The 16,998-nt window shown below is 46.0% G+C and overlaps 1 protein-coding gene across 3 annotated transcripts in view; it reads right to left on the minus strand.

Moving 5' to 3' along the window:
- Window positions 1-16,998, minus strand: part of LOC144132433 (uncharacterized) — a 131,781-nt gene that overhangs the window by 60,257 nt on the left and 54,526 nt on the right. The gene's annotated exons all lie outside the window — the stretch shown is intronic.

Genomic DNA, 16,998 nt, shown 5'->3' on the forward strand with positions numbered 1-16,998 from the left:
ACAGAATAACTGAAAACAGAAAAGTGAATTTCACAGATTTTCTGTACATGACAGAAATGAAACACTGTAAAATAACAGAATAACTGAAAACAGAAAAATGAATTTCACAGACATTTTACAAGCTTTCAGTAAATAATGAGAAAGAAAAACCTGAAAATCGCAGACTTGCTTTGAAACAGAAAATGAAATTTCACAGAAATTTTACAGGGATTTTCGGTAAATGATAAAAATCTAACATTGTAAAATAACCGAAAAACTGAAAAACGGAAAACAGAACTATACAGACATTTTCTGGCAGGACAGCTGCCAGAAAATGTCTGTTTTTTTTGGAAAAAATTTTTTACAGTGCAGGTAATTATAGGACGGGTCTCACATGTTTGCTGCAGATCAATAACTTCATATTTAGTCATAGTTTAAGTGAGCTTCTTCTCTGTAAGTGGCACGCTGCTGCTGCCCTCTAGTGTACTTTTTCTGTTGTGGGTGAGTGACGTCGCTATAGTGAAAATTAGCGAAGATTTAGCAAGCGCACTAGAAGACCTAAAATGAATTTAGGTCTGCATCTAAGGTTTTCCGCGAAACGTTTGGACTGGACATTGGAAACAAATTGCGAGATATTAAGTCAAGTTATTTATACACCAGAGAAAAGCACCATGTGTTCGCGACTGAGCTGTGGCAGTCATGGCAGAAAATGAGCACATAGGTGAAGAAAATGTAAACCTATGATGAGTTGGCAGAACATGAGAAGAGCACTGAAGATGAACTTGGAATTAAAAGACACCAGCGCCAGCTGGTCTAAAAGTGCCGGAAACAACTAAACAGTAGTAGGAAAATATTGATGGACTGTGAATGCCAGCATCCACTGCAATCAAGTAAATTGGAGGGGAATATCAGTTCAGTGAGTTATAACCGATTAGTATGGTTTCCAAAAAATTCTTTGGTTATAGTTCGCCGCACAGGAGCTAAAACGACAAAGCTTTATCCCTGGCTTCAGCTATCATTTGCGGCTTGTTGCCTCATATAATGTAAAATTTGTTATGACTGAAGGGAAATGGAAGAAAAGTGCCTTTCCCATTATGATTCAAATTCACTTCAACACATTTGCGTTTGCCGTAACGATGTTTAAAACCTTTTTTGATGCGCATGCAGAAAGTGGTGATAAAGTTCATTTAAATAATAATTCTGTGCATTCGAAGCATTATTTGTCAGACACTGTCTGGAAATCCTGCAGAGCTTACATTCTCTCATTAGAGCACATGTCGACAAAATTGTGTTGGTGTTACCAGCTCTAGCGTGAACTATTGATCCCACGCCATATTATCTGTCTGGCTTGAACACGGTTGCTAAGCCTCTTTTCGTATTAATTATTCGGTTCTTCGGATGCAGCATTCCAGTTTAGGAAAGCAAATTGATGATGCACAGATTGCCTTCACTGTGGCGCCATTTTCGTTGATGATTACTAATATAACCGACACAGCATAAAATATGTCGCATCACTTATAAATAGTTGCTGCTAGAATCGGTCCAACGGGGGTCAAAGAGCGCGAAATTATTTCGAATAGAATTTTTCTGCGAATTTATTGTTTGCTATTATTACAGTGACCATGGTCGGTGAACAGGGCGTTTTATATTTAAATATACCATAAGAGTAACGTTTTTGCCACATCCACCACTCATCGGCAAATGTGAACGGCAACGCGTATTGAAGTATATTTTCATCTTTAGTTTTCTCTGCTTCAGTTCATAAATTACGCCGAAATATTATTTCGTGTGCTTGTAGAGTTATTCTTTGAACACCTTTAGTAATATTTCTGGGCTGTATTGCTCAAATCGGTTTGTTTCCTCTCATCCCGAAAAGAGCTCTTAGAAGTCGCTTTCAGTTGAAACAAACACGGAGATGTTGCAGAACAATGAGGCATGGGTACTTAAAAAAGATTACATATTTTGCCCCTAAGAAAATGTCCACAGACGTGTTATATTTAGAAAGTTAAGTGGACCAGCCGTCAATCCCTGCATGGCCGATTTGCCTGTAGCACCTGGATGCGCCCTCTGGAGTCGTGTTTAGAAAATGGTGTCCGACAAAGGCATGCGAGAAACAAAATGAACATGCATCCCACTTCCGAAGCGTCGCATACAAGGTTTTTGACCGGTTGGTACATCATCACGACATGATAACCCATATAATGCACAGGACAATGCAGAGGGCATGAGAGGTGGTATCATGAACTCGTTTTAAGACAACTGAACGGAACACCGGTAACACGAAGGACGCAGTTCGACTCACATTGAGCAATAAGGCATGCCTTTCTGAGACATTTGGTAGTGAGCGTATAACTTCATTCAAGTGGAGGTTTCAATGCCGCATCGACAGCAGCGTACGCAAGAAATTTGTTTAGTGTTTGTTTACTCGACAAACAGTAGCGATTAGGAATTCATGCTTACAAATATAACAGGTCTTTCACGTCGCTTAAGTTTGGCTTCCATGCAAAAAAAGTGAAAGATCAATAATTGGCTGAAAAATAAGAGGTAGTGACAGTTTTCTTTTGCGTGAGCTGCACTTTCATCGATGTGGTGTTAAAAGCAGTTGCTTGTATGTAGCTTCTCTGTTGCACTTGTAACTGTCCACTCTGGTGTGATTTTTCTTGAGTCAAAAAGTTTTGGGCTTAATTTTTTTTGTAGCGCCTGTTTATTAGAAATAAAGCCGAGAAAAGGTCAGAAGAGCTTCCGAGTGGTATAAAACAATTTTTAATTTTTTTCCTTTTTTTTTTGGGGGGGGGGGGGCGAGGGGGGGTTGGAGGTTGTACAATACTATGAAGAACTTTTTGATGTAACTTCTATTACCAATTGTGGTTCTGTCTACCTGCGCGAAATTTCCCGGAATCGTCGCCTCCTCCAATCAGCCGATTCTCATCGCACAAAAGGCAAACAATTGGTGCCACGAGCCGGATAGCCTCAGTCACCCTGCTTTGGGTATCTGATGACATCTACTTTTTTTTCGCTTTCCTTTTTGAGAAAAATGAATTTCTGCGGCGAATTCAGGGTTAATTAGTTTACCGACGATCGATTTTTCAGTAACCCGATCAGCAGGACGCCAATACTTGTCCGGCCGACCTGAAAAAAACAAGAGGTTTTGTAATGGTTCGGTTTCTTATAGTAACATAAGTCCGTGAAGAATTAGTTGGATGTGGTGTTCAGTTCCTAGAGCCGAAGGTCGCATTTCCATGGTCATTGGCTGAGCGATCTGAGCGATCCAAAATTTTGCGCCGCCCACACTCTTCGCTGAAGCTGCTGCTGCTGCAGGTTATTGTTGTTCATTCAGCCAGATGGCGAAGCATGGTAACGTTTTCTTTTTCAGGATGAATTATTTTTAAAATTTCTCATTTCACGGCCTTCACTGCGCCGATTTTTACGGACCCATTTGTGTGGTTGATGTCGCGAGCTGCATGCTCGGCTCGTCTATATTCGCTCTGCGTTTACACGGGGAAATAATTTTGTGCTTGCTTATAGCGATTTTATAAAAATAATGGTTGAATTTATCGATTACACTCTTCACCAGACCGATGCAACGCGCACCGGAGAGGTTTCACCAGAGTATTCGTGGTTTTATTCGCTGGTAATCGTGACCTCACATACCACGCATAAAACAATTCTGCACAAAAACACTCTTCCACAGGAAAGTGTTTGTGAACACAATTTTTTTCTTATATTGGAAGAGTTACCTATAACAATCAGGAAATCTGCTCATCTCCCGTCAGCAGGCTTGGATTGTTTTTTGCTATTGATGTTTTTTGATAGCGTCAAAAACATTTCCCGTTGGTTTTCAATGACCACCTAATTGCTCTACGCGAGCGATTGAAAAATTATAAAAGTAAGACTTTGCTACGTATCAGAAGAATGGACCGTTACCTTCGATATTTTCTAGCAGTATTTTAGAACATTCCAATATTCAACAATTTTTTCTTAGAAAATTGGACATGGTTGTTCATCGCAACTGAGAGGGTGGTCCAAAAAACATCATGCGACTATCTAATCAAAATTTCCCGAAGTCCACCTGAGCTGACCTGCAAAATACACCTGGCAATGGGAATTATTCCCTGGAATGTTTTTCGTTCGTCTCATCCACGTTTCGCCGCAAAGCTCTCAGCAATGAATGTAACTGCTTTACTGCAGTCCCCGGAACATACAACGAGGCATATAGCACCAGTTATTACTGTTGGTTTCCGCAGTTATGCGCCTACAAGGAAACACCGTGAGTCAAGCACTTTAGATTTGAATCGAATAAACTGAAACTAAAGACTCAAAACGGCGCGAAAAACGCCGTTTTCAGTCTTGAATCATGAACCAACTGGCCCAACAATCCTCCCTATTGCAGTTAAAATTAAACTGAAGTAGCAGCACGAGCTGCGTTAGATGTACCTCTGAACTAAACACTAGAACAGAGGGAACAATGCCTAGGGTGGTTCCGAAGTGCTCCCTATCGAGAATATGTACATTCGACCTTATATCATAGAAAACCTCAAATACGGTATAGCGTAAAAAAAAAACCCTCATTACGTTATGAAGAGGAACGTTTAGGACACCAAGGAATAAAAATATGACTCCTTGAAGTTCGCCGCTTGTTGACGTGTGTTTCACGTGTGGCTGAGCATACTGCATACTCATGTAAAAGATGTCATGCTTTTTAGCCAGCAAGCGGCGCTCAGCAGAGTGGCAGAGCTGAAAGCAGGCATCGGTACATAAAACCAGTAATCGCTGCAAGGGATACAGCAGTAGAGAATAGTTTGGGGCGCATATCACACACGAGCACGCTCGAGCACTCACTCTCTGTCTTGACGAATACGCATGGCAAGGCTGCGAAGATGGGAGTTTGAACTACGTTTTCTGCACTCTTTTAAACGTGCACATTCCAGTAGAGCAGAAAAGGTGTGATTAGAGACTGCCCACACTATAAGAACTGTGGCAACAACTGGGCAAATTCACAAACAAAGGCACATTGTTTAGTTCTTTATTCTGTACAATATTCTACTGTAACTGAGCAAGAGATCCAATAATGCTGCTCAACAGATGAGGTCACTTTGTATATAGCCCAAACAAAGAGAAACATAATGCTAAGGAAACGCCGTTCGTGTTAAGTAGTGCGCATGAAGCAAGAATGTATAGCAGATAATTTTCGTTATTTTAGTACGCCGGGATTAAGAGCATCTCATATAGGTCGACAAGACAGTATAATGAATTCGGTTGAAGACTGAGGCCTTTCGCTACGAATACGATCTGAAACTTGCTCACGAAGGTTGTTGAGTAACACGAGGGACGCCGAGAAAAGTCTTCATAGAAAGCTGGGCATTCTTATTAAGGCGGAAACCTTTAATGGCTCATTGTCAAGGTCATCTGCCATTAGCAGAAACTGTCACTGGTTTCCGGCCTCCTGATTGGTCTCCTCTGTGTAGTGACGTCCCTGTCGCTAGGCGCAGGTGTGCGCCTCCTGATTGGCTCGCGTGGGTGACGTCACTGGAGTCAAGTGCGGGTGCTGGAGTGGTTCGACGCCGCGCAGGATGACTCATCACATCGGCACGCGTGGCGGCCGTGTGTTCCACGGTGCGCCTTGACGTCACTGTCGTCAGGCGCTTGAGGTGGCCTCCCGATTGGGAGCTGTGTGGCGTGATGTCACTGTCGTCAGGCGCTTGAGGTGGCCTCCCGATTGGGCGCTGTATAGCCACACGTCACTGTCGCGAGGCGCGCGTGGCAACCGTCTGCTTGGGTGTGGTGTGGCGTTGGTGGGAGTTTACTTTGCGGTATCGTGTGAGAAGGATGCCTCGTCTCGCCAAACCAGTGTCTCCCAACACGCGACGTGCGGCAGCCGCTGACCGCAAGCGGCGCTCCGGAGAGGCTGAGCGTATACGTCGCATGCACCAGGGCGGCGAGGCGCGTCCGACACCACAGAGTCCAGGGACGCGACGGCCCAACGCAAGAGGCAATGCGTTTGAAGCGACTTGCTTCATCTCCGGGTATCAAGGCAAATGAAGCTCGGAAGCGCCGTGACCGCCATCTTGCCGCTAAACAAACAAGCACTCACATAACAGTGTAAGAGCTGTGTGCCTTTCTGGTGATTCCGACGAAACAAATCGTCATTGGCAATAGTGTCAGGCTTCCGCTGAATCACACTTTAGTCTCGGCAAAGTGTCTTCCGTAATTTTTTACTGTATCTTTCCTAGAACATGAGGGTATAGAAGAAAGCTGGTAATATCTCTTTAGAAAGAGGCCATGACTGCGCAGTTAATTCATGTATCATTACTACTACCCAGCAAACAACGTACCTCCCCATGTGCGCCCAGAAAGGATGGAATGTCCCAGTCCCAGTACAACATTTATCGAACATTTCCAGGGCGTAGAGGCAAGACACAAAAACACAAACAAAAGGGCAGTGCGCCGACTAATGTCTAGAAACGTATTTCGAGGGTGTTAAGGTGAAACAAAAACAAATCAGCATTTTGCTCCCAGAAAGGTAACTGGGAAGGACGTTTTTGGGACCAATGCTTTTCAACAAAAAAAAAAAAAAACGGCCGTGGCTTAGCTTGGTTAAGCCAGGTGATTGCGAAGCAGGGCCAGCCTTGGGGAGAGATTTCTCCTGTCATTTATTCGAACGCTCTTGTCTCTGCTGGGGTGTTTCTTCTGCACGCTGTTTTCTTCGCTTTTCGTTTTCCTTCTCTCGAAACGCACGTTCCTTCTCGAGCCGCTGCTGCCGCTGTTCCGGGGTTTCTTGGACACGCCTCTGCCGTTTAGTCGCGTTCCAGCGATCTGAACTAGTAGAAGGAGACTCACTGTCGGGCAAACTCGTAATTTCTTCCTTTGCTTCTGCTGTTTCCACAGAGGAGGTTGCACGTTGTCGCCGAGCTTGCATACTGGGCACGCCGCTTATAAAGTCGTTCTTCTCGTTCTTCTTCCGTCTCCGTAGCTCGCTGATGTTCCTCTTTGCATTCTGCCGAGCTGCCTTGTTCGTAGGCACCATCGTAACATCTGGCTGTATGACTGCCTTGGCGAGAGGAGCGGAGCTGTTTTATACAGCAGGTGTGACGTCACTCTGACCGTAGCACCCCTGGTGAGAGGAGCGGGAGTTAGGCCGCCGTTGGTGGCTACCGCCTCGCCTCGCGACGGCGTGAGATGGGGCCCCGTTTTTACACAGCTGGTCTGACGTCACCCTAGGTCACGTGGTGCGACGTCACGCAGCGAGGTCACGCTAAAGGTCAATAGTGCCTACCACCGCCTCGCCACGGAACGAGCTGAAGTGCGACCTAAAGTAGTATTGCTTCGCAATAAAAAAATACAAATAGACTCCTCGCTCCCTTTTCTCTCTCCCTCGCGCCAAAAGCTACTGGGAGAGAAGGTTTTGCTCTTGCACTCGCCGTTTTGAGAGATAAAACAATTTCGTTCGAACAGCCGAAGGAAGCGCAGTTAACTCCGCATCTCTCTCGTGGGTCGTCGGCTCCATGCTGCAGGCAGGCAGGCGACGGCGGTCTGCCTTTTATCGCGCCGCCGGAAGCGGCGGTCACCAGCGTGCCCGTCTTCTATAGTGTTTCCAACTCCAGCACGGTGCGGCAGTCCCTGCTGGCATCTCTAACTAGCAGCGGTCCTCGTTGCGCCGCTGTCTAGCAGAGGCGCAGTAATGGCCTCCCGTCGCTCCCCCGGCTTCCTCGCTGGACGGAAGCCATCTTGCGTACACTTATTCGAGCATCCCCTAGCCGCTCGCGCGCAGATCACTGGGCTGTCGTGAGCTTCGTAGCTACGGATTCATGGCAGCTTTCCCGCGCACTTCGGTGTGCCCACATAATACCTTTGGAACTGATGCAGAGGCGCGCGGCGCATCGCAAGTCCTTTTGCGCAGCTTCACGGCCCTACACCATAATGGCGCCCTTCCAGGCGTCGTTCGCGGCAGCGGATTTCAAGGCAATGAGCGACTCCTAGCGCGCACTCTGCATCACTCAGCGCCTCCGACGACTGTGGCGTGTTGTTGGTGGCAGCGTGGCCGTCCACTGCGGTCATAGGCTGGAGAGATCTTCGGAGGCTCACCACACTCGTGCTGCGACTGCCCATGGATTAACCTGCTCTACCTACATTGCCGTCCTGTCGCAGCGGTATAGTTTGTATTGTGTTCCTGTTGCTGGCTCCCAACCCACCCTCACCGGATTACTTGTGCCCTGATCGCCTTGATCTCGCCTCCCACGCAGTATTGTGCCGCACGCGCGGTCTGCTGTACCATGGGTGCGGCGCGTCAGGGCTCCTACATCAAGCCGTCCCCCCTTTCCATCTGGCTCCAAGCAGTATTATCTCCACACTTAGTCACAAGAAAATAACAAGGGGGTGTTGCGAGGATATAACGCGCATGTCTGAGCGTTCGCTGTGCCGTGAAAAGGCGCAGGAAAGAAGGCTGTGTTAAATTGATATATATAGTTGCAGCGGTTGCAGCAATTGATTTCATCCCCGGGTTTCCGTTGCAAAGTCGTCAAGCGATGCTTGTTTATGCTCAATTTTTATTTGCGCCTAGTAGAATTAATTTTTTTTTCCTGTTTTGATAACACGTCGTTGAAGCTTGCTCCGAGGCTCATGCAAGAGGCAAAGCGAGAAGGAGGTTTAAACCTGCAGAAAAACAGTGACCTGAAACCGCGTATCTGTATCGTACGCCCATCTCGTCTTTTCTTTTGGCACCCAAGTTGCTCTTTACATGCATTTGCTTTTGCGTGTGCGTATATGCTTTTGTACCCTTTAGAATGTTTGCTTAAGGTGCATCAACTTTCAGCCTGTATTATGTTTTTATTGCTTCATTTTTTAAGATTTCTCAGAGCAAGTGAAAAATTTGGCAGTTACTATATGCTGGTGCCGTAGTGCTACGTACATTGTGTGCTAAATGGTCCATACATATGCGTCTCGTTTTTGTATTCATTTAAATGCAAAGAGCACATGTAATAAACTGAAATTACATTTGGACTGCGCTGCTATTTCCTGTTATATAGGCGGGATCAGACGACTTTTTGAATTCATATTTCCTTTGTGTGCAAAATTTTGGCACATTTTATGTTCTTGTGGCGGGAGCAGCGCAGCGCGAAAAAAAGAAGAGAGAGGCAGGAATCAACGCTGACTAACAACCAGATTTTTAATGCACGTTCGTCGAATATATACATCTCGATATTGCGAGAAGGAAAGGACAGAACCATGACAAACGCATAAGATGTAGGAGTGGTAAAAGATTAGGGCAACGCACGCATAGAATCAATTTCGCTGTCACGAAACGCTATCGAAGGTACGCTGACGCATACGTCACTCTTTTGTCGGATGTTGAAGGCTTCTTCAATCTCCCTGGTATATGACATAATATGACATGATGATTATTGTGGTGCTAAGCTGTGGAGCACACTCATGCTCTCTGTAATGTTTGGTTAATTCACTGCTGATGGCGCCTTTTAGGGATCTTTTGTGCTCTCGAAGCTGTTTTTTTTTTCGGTGCTTTTTCTTGCATTGATTTTTTCTTTGCTCGCTGTTTACTTTGGCGCAGGCTTCTAAACTTTTTTGGGTGGTGACATCAGCACGTTTACACCTGTTCTTGCACCTAACTTTTGAGGCTGTGGGAAATGCCATTAATGTAAAGAATGACCGCCTACGTCTTCCTTTCTTCTGATGTGGTTGTGACATATTTTCTGCCTCTAAGTGCTTGTATAATCCCTTCTGCGACGCTGGGTAGCAGTCTCGTCGGGTAACCTGCTGCTTTCAGCCGGCTGTTCTGGGCGTCAAACCTGCCTTGAACTTGACGATGATACGATCTCCTCAATGCGGCTCTTATTGCTGCTTTTGCTAAGGACTAGAAGAAGTAGCACTAAATATAACGAGTGAACTCCCAGAAAACAACGTCATGCGATTTCTTGACTTGACGCTAACCTTTCTAGGCGCTCACATATGCTGGCGGTGCGGATCACGAAGCTAGAACGGACTGCTCCCCTACACATCTGCGCACTCCAAGATCATCAAGCGGGGGTAGAAAAAAACAGCAATGAGAGCCGCATTGACGAGATCCTGTCATTATGAGGTTCAAGGCAGTTTTGACACCCAGAACCGTGGGCTGAAAGCAGCAGGTTGCCGGATGAGACTGCTACCCAGCGTCGCAGAAGGGATTCTACAAGCACTTAGAGGCAGAAAATATGTCACAACCACAACAGAAGAAAGGAAGCCGTAGGCGGTCATTCCTTACATTAAAGGCATTTCCCACAGCTTTAATAGTTAGGCGCAAGAACAGGTGTAAACGTGCTCATGTCACCAACCAAAAAAGTTTAGAAGCCTGTGCGCCAAAGTAAACATCGAGCAAAGAAAAAATCAATGCAAGAAAAAGCACCGGAAAAAAACATGTGAAATGTGTGAAAAGCGGGGTTTATGAAATACATCTGTCATGCGGGCGCACCTACATTTGACAAACAGGGCGCTGTTTTAATAAACAGCTTCGAGAGCACAAAAGATCCCTAAAGGGCGCCATCAGCAGTGAATTAGCAAAACATTACAGAGAGCATGAGTGTGCTCCGCAGCTTAGCAACACAATAATCATCACGTCATATTTTGATCAACTGACCAGGGAGATTGAAGAAGCCTTCAAAATCCAACCAAAGAGCGACGTATGCGCCTGCATACCTTCAATAGCGCTTCGTGACAGAGAAAATGATTATCTGCGTGCGATGTCTTAATATTTCACCACGTGTACATCTTATGCGTTTTTCATGCTTCTTTCCTTTCCTTCTTATACGAGCGAGATGCATATATTCGACGAATGTGCATTAAAAATCTGGTTGTTATTCAGCTTCATGTCCCGCCTCTCTCTCTCTGTCTCGTGCTGCGCTGCTCCCGTCACAAGATCATGCACCAACCAGCCCAACTTTTCACCTTGTTAAAGCGCAATTCATGTAAACAGGTAAGTCCGAATAGCCGAGCCAGCATGCATTGACGCTAAAGGACAGATGCATTGCACCACCTGTAACGTAAACATGTGCCTGAAATTCAACACATATGTGCGCATAGATGCTTGAAGTCTGCATGAAAAAGAAGAAATAACTTTATCGAGTCAGATCCAAAAAATGAAGCAATAACCTTTTGGGGCTTTCCTTGGGACGGACCACTTTTTGGACTGCGCTAGTTGTGGGGACGTTTTTTAGATGTGTTCGGGAAAAATCACCACCTGTTGGGGATATTCTAAATGTCCTGATGGGCTATTTCTGGTAGATTTTGAGAAGGCTTTGTGTTTGTAGGGTATTTGTCAGCCTTATTTGGACAGTCTAAAAACCGGGAGAGCACAGATTCTTTTCACAGCGCACCTTCGTGAATAAACTCTGCCAAACGTTAAAGTGCCAATACACGCAAAAGGAAATGTAAACCCTCATCGCTTTGCAAATATTTAGATTCCTGTTTCACCATTTCCTCTAAATTTTCACCTTTCTCCTAAATTTCTCACCCTCGTTACCAGCATTTGCGTTCCCCACTCGTTGTGGTGGCCGGAGGGAAGTTACCAGCCGGATTTAGAGGAGTCACGAACTGCAGCTGCCCAGAAGGTCGAGGAAACGCAGCGCTTCGGGCACGTTACCCGCTCGCGAACTATATCGAACACAGGTGGTCCAGTGCCACGCGGAGTCCTTCTTGCCTTCTGGGGCGCGCCGATTGCCCTAATCCCAGGCTAATTTTCCCTCAGGAATACGTTCGTGCCAGGCAAATATTTTAGAAAACTAATCCCTCGCAAGCGTTTGGCAACAAGAATTATATCCCGATATCACGACAGTGCGCAGGCGCCCGGGTCGGAATGTCGCGTCCTTTTCTTCGTACCAATAAACCGCGCTCATTTTTTGCAAACTAAAGCATGCCACAGTACACAATGCACCCTGCTTTAGAAATCAGCGCGATCGCTAAAGGAGTGAATTAGTACAAAATGAATTTATGCAAAATTGTAAAATTCTAAATGAGAAATGGGAATAGCCATTGAACTTGACACCCAAAAGGCCTCATGCAACGTGTGGCTTGCAGCGCCATTTTGCATCGATGTTAAAGCGTTGTTTTCCCAAATAATCACGCATGTCGTCTGCCCAAACACATGGCAAATGCGGCTGCAATGCAAACTGCTAGCGGCGGCGAGCAAATCTGCTTTTTTATTTGGCGTTGTTTAAGCTGCGCCCTTGTGACCCCGTGTTGCCCCGGCCGGTCACGCCGTCTGTAACAGCATTAGGAGCAAAATGCTCAGCAAAGTCACGCGACATCTTTGGGTGTGTGTACTCCGTGACATTTGTGCCCATGAAAACTGTAAGGACTCCACTGAAATCGCTCACCGTCCCGCAGTGGTGCAAAGCCGTGGCAGTTGCATAAGTTTTTGCACAAGTTTTCGCAGAAGTACACAGATTCGGTAACGCCCAATTTTCACCGCGCGGAAACCTACTACGAAGTCCCATTTTTGGCATATTTTATTCCGAATAAGGAGAACACGCATGGTCACTAAAGCCTGGCACGCGAAATTCGAACCACCAACGTGGAGCACTAAAAGCACACCGCATTGCTTTTATCATCCTCGCCTACGGTGTGAAAAACGGTCAATATGAATGTGTTTTCCGGAGAAATCGCCGCACGTGAAAACGTTCCCGTCTGCAGCGTAAGCGGAAAGTTCACGCGAAGTAAAATGCTGCAGCGTGAAGGACGCGAGAGTCCTTGCGGTCTAGACGCACCTTCCAACAATGGCGCTGGAGCGTGCACACACAACCAGCCGCCCCACCCTGCCATTGATAGAAGGCGTCAGCATTAATCAATCGGCGAGCAGAAACGGACTGCGTGCAGTGATGGATGAGGGACGGCGCGGAAATGAAAAAAAAAAAAAGATCGACCCGCCTTTTCAGGGGCTGCTTGCACGAGGGAGTAACAAGTTGCTTTCCTCACGTCACAGCGGTATCTGCGTTGTGCGAGTCGGTGGTTGTTGAAAGCATTGGTTCATTTCCTCTGGAGCTGCAGTGCAAGTTTAACAAAGAGACCGAATCCCGGCCGCGGCGGCCGCATTTCGGCAGAGGCGAAATACAAAAAACGTTCGTGTGCTGTGCGAAGTGCGAGAGCATGTTGAAGAACCGCAGGTGGTGCAAGTGAATCCAGAGCGCAACATTACGGCGCATCTCTTTACCTATGTACAGCTCTCGTACGTTAAAACTCGGACACGAAGACTAACAAATAGAGCACTTACCAAAACCTTCTTGACTATTTCAGACGCTACGAAGATTGCAATAACCATCATCGTCAGCCCGACTGCGCGCCGCCGCGGTGGCTCAGTGGTTATGGTACTCGGCTGCTGACTCGAAAGACGCGGGATCGATCCCGGCCGTTGCGGTCGCATTTCAATGGAGGCGCAAACCTAGAGTCCCGTGGACTGTGCGGTGTCGGTGCACACTGAAGAACCCCAGGGTGTCGAAATTATCCGGAGCCCTTCACTACAATGCTCCTCACAGCTTGAGTCGCTTTGGGACGTTAAACCTTATAAAGCCTTTAGCCTGGCTACGGCAACTGCGGGACAGAGGCGTCTTCCATCTCTCTCTAATCAACCCTGTCCGGTGCCAGCCCCCCCTAGGCCACTTTATACCCGCAAATTTCTTAACATCATCCGTACAAGTAACTTTCTGCTGCCCCTTGCTGCGCTTGCTTCTTTCAGATTGCAATAGCTTCCTATAACAGAAACGGGTCATAAACCACCGTTGTAGAAGGTGCTCCCCAGAATTAGGTAAAGATTGAAAAGCACCTTAATATACCTCTATCAATTTATGATTAGTATTTCCCTAGTACCTTCTGATGGCTTTCAGAGCTACCGGATATGTTACGCCGGTCGACGTGGCGTTCCTGAATAATAAAGGAATTGCAATAAAGAACAAGTTCAATAATACAATTTACTGTTGTTTATTACAACGGTAATATTGGTTCAAACTACACAGTTCTTTCATTCCCATCTCTGCAAGAGGCAATGCAACAACCTTCAGTGTTACAAAGCCACTACAGCCACCCACTCGTCGAGCAAATGGCTGCATAATTTCGAATCTCAGCCAGACAGTATTGGCTGTTAAAAAAGAGGCATGACCACCCAATTACATTTCTCTACAACAGTGACAACAATAATACCTACATTGTAGGCATCTAAACTTCTTGTCCCGTGGTCGTGCTACGTTAAGCATGAAGTTACTGTGTTAAGCGTGAGCGTTAAGTAACAAGAAAAGAAACAACGCTCCCATGAACACTTAACACTTAGAGGTGGCCGAAAATATTGATGCTGATTTCGCGAAATAAATAGGTCATCTCCTGCGGCTTGCTGCTAGTCACTGTAATTATCATAAACAGAACTTGACGCTGCATAGCAGTGCTCGATATACAGTTCTCTTGTTTTGTTTTGTTATCTATACATATAATGCGCATCCACACTAAGCAGAGGTTGCGAACCTACTACTGTTTACAAAAGCGTGGTAGTGCGGAAGATCCCTTTACGTTTTCATTTCAGAAGGGATTACGCTCTCATCACATGTTTTTAGATATTAAGCTCGGCGCTCATAAAAACATTCGCAGAAAGTTAAAGGCACCTGGAACGGTTATCCATGCAGCCCTAACCATTGATTGTCTTAGAGACCTTTCAGAACATGTGCTCTTGGGGAATACTACAATGTGCACATCACACTCGCAATGCCGCTGGCATTATTTTGTACCGAGCATGCACGTAGCAACTAGTTCAACGTTAGTTGCGGGAACCAAAATAGCTAGGCCGAGGAAATTCAACTCTAAAGTGGGACACATTTGACTGTACGCGACCACTGAGAGCCTTGCCAGTTCTTGCTGGAGGAGTTGACATCGAGGAGTTAAAGTAGACCGGTATTCCTATCCTAGTACTGTGCACGGTTGGTGTGCTGCTCGCCAGCGTACGTGCAAATGTTCCGACACGGTTGTGCGCAGCGCAGTGACACCACACTAGTAGCGTGCATCGGACTGCGACTGCAATCTGGGCTTGTCATAACACCCACTTTTGCTATTTGATTGTCCTTTCACTACAGTGATTTGAATATAGATTTGCTTAGAGTCGCGAGGAAGAGCAGCACCCTAACATAGAATCAGTCGGGGAAAAATTGCATCGCCAAAAAAGGTCAAGGCTGCCATACTGGCTGTATGTTATGTGGAGTTCAACATTCCAAGCTGCGCATGGACCACGATGGACATGGGATAGCGAAGGGCTTCTGGTTAATTTCGACCATCTGGGGTTCTTTAATGTTCGCTGACAACGCACAGCATAGGTTGTTTTGGCATTTCGCCTCCACTGAAATGTGGCGCCACTGCGGATATTCGATCCCGTGACAGTGAACTCAGCATCCGAGTGCCATATATAGTTAGCCACCGTGCCGGTTAACACTGACTACGCGGTGAAGGAAGTTATGAATTTCCCTTAAGCTGGAATGTCTGAATCAATGTCGAAGGCCAAGATTCTGAGAAGTCGGCAGGGGTGAACGGGAGCTATAATTTACACATTAACAGATTGCCGGACGAAAATAGTAGATATGTCGCTGCTGGAACAGTCGCACTGCGGATGCGACGTAACTGTATTCCTGCCAGCATATGGACAGATTTTGTTTGCTTTCTTTTGTCTGTTCTTAGTCCTGGCTGATCATGTCTATGTCTTTTTTGTTTCGACTACTGTTGAACTGCATTTAAAGGAACACGTGGGTCGTGATTTCCAGCACTATTTCGCGAGAAGAAATAAAGTTGAGGAAATGCAAGCACTTTTCAAGTACCTTTGAGTACGTCATGAGCTTTTTCCTAAGCCTGCGCTAATAAACACAACTGACGCACTAAACCGCTGAGACTAAGCAATTTCGTTCCGAGCACTGCGAGTCCTGATCAAGGGAAGCGAATTTTCACAATAAATTATTAAACCGTTAACGACAAGGTATCGACAATGATTGTGCTCTGTAAGCTGGCCTAGTTGTTTAGAAATGTCACAGCCTTCAAGATTGAAGAAGCCTGCATCACAGGGCTCCAAGTCTTTTTTATTCCGGAACATTTTATGCGAGAGGGAAAGACCGATGCATTCCAACTAGGCCACTGCGTTAATGAAGGTTGCGGAGCACTCTCCAACAGAACTGCAATACGATGACCCATTTTGCATAGAGATTGAAGTTTTAAATTGGTAGGGATCCATAAAAAAACATATAGAGGGTACAGTTGATGAAAACCAAATGAGAAAAGTGAAATATATTTACAAGAATGAAAAGTCACAAATAAAAACAGAAAGATGTGTACATAGCTAAGAATACTGCATTCATTCAATGTCGCAAACAAGCGATGACATATATATACTAGCGAACAGAAGTGCTACGATAGGGCTTCGGAAAGGCAGAGAAAGCGACCTGATATGGCAGCACGCTCACGAAATTCATCGGTAATGGACACAGAGCACGCCACCGGCGTAGCAGCGCAGGAAGCGGGGAAAGGTCCGAGTCACGCAGCGCTGTTGAATACAAGCCGCAGGAATGGCGAAATGCAGTAACCGCGACGTGGCGGGAGTGTGCGTGCCGCGAACAGATGTATTTAGCGAGCTGGTTGTTGCATATGGAGACAGGTCACACGGTCCATTGTCGGGCCGGGCTGTTCCAGTGTCCCCGTGCTCCAACAGACGGAGAATGCTGTCTCGTACGAGCCAGCGTCAGGAGAAAAGCGTACGAAGTCAGTTCGCCTAGCAAAGGCGGACAGCCAACCTCAAGCTACGCGTGCCGTTTCTTTTCGTTCGACACTGTTCCACACGCATTTCCGTTGTGTTCTATTTAAAACGAAGTGTACGCTGAAGAAGCTTATTATCTCGTCACCGTCATAAAATAGTGATGATGATCATGACTTTTCACGGCGGAAGGGAAGCTCTGGTCAAAGTGCGCAATAGAACAAAGCACTTTTTGTTTACAAAAGTTGAGGTCAAAGACTCTGTTTCTAAGC

The sequence above is a fragment of the Amblyomma americanum genome, chromosome 5, assembly GCF_052857255.1.
Source record: "Amblyomma americanum isolate KBUSLIRL-KWMA chromosome 5, ASM5285725v1, whole genome shotgun sequence".
Lineage (NCBI taxonomy): Eukaryota > Metazoa > Arthropoda > Arachnida > Ixodida > Ixodidae > Amblyomma > Amblyomma americanum.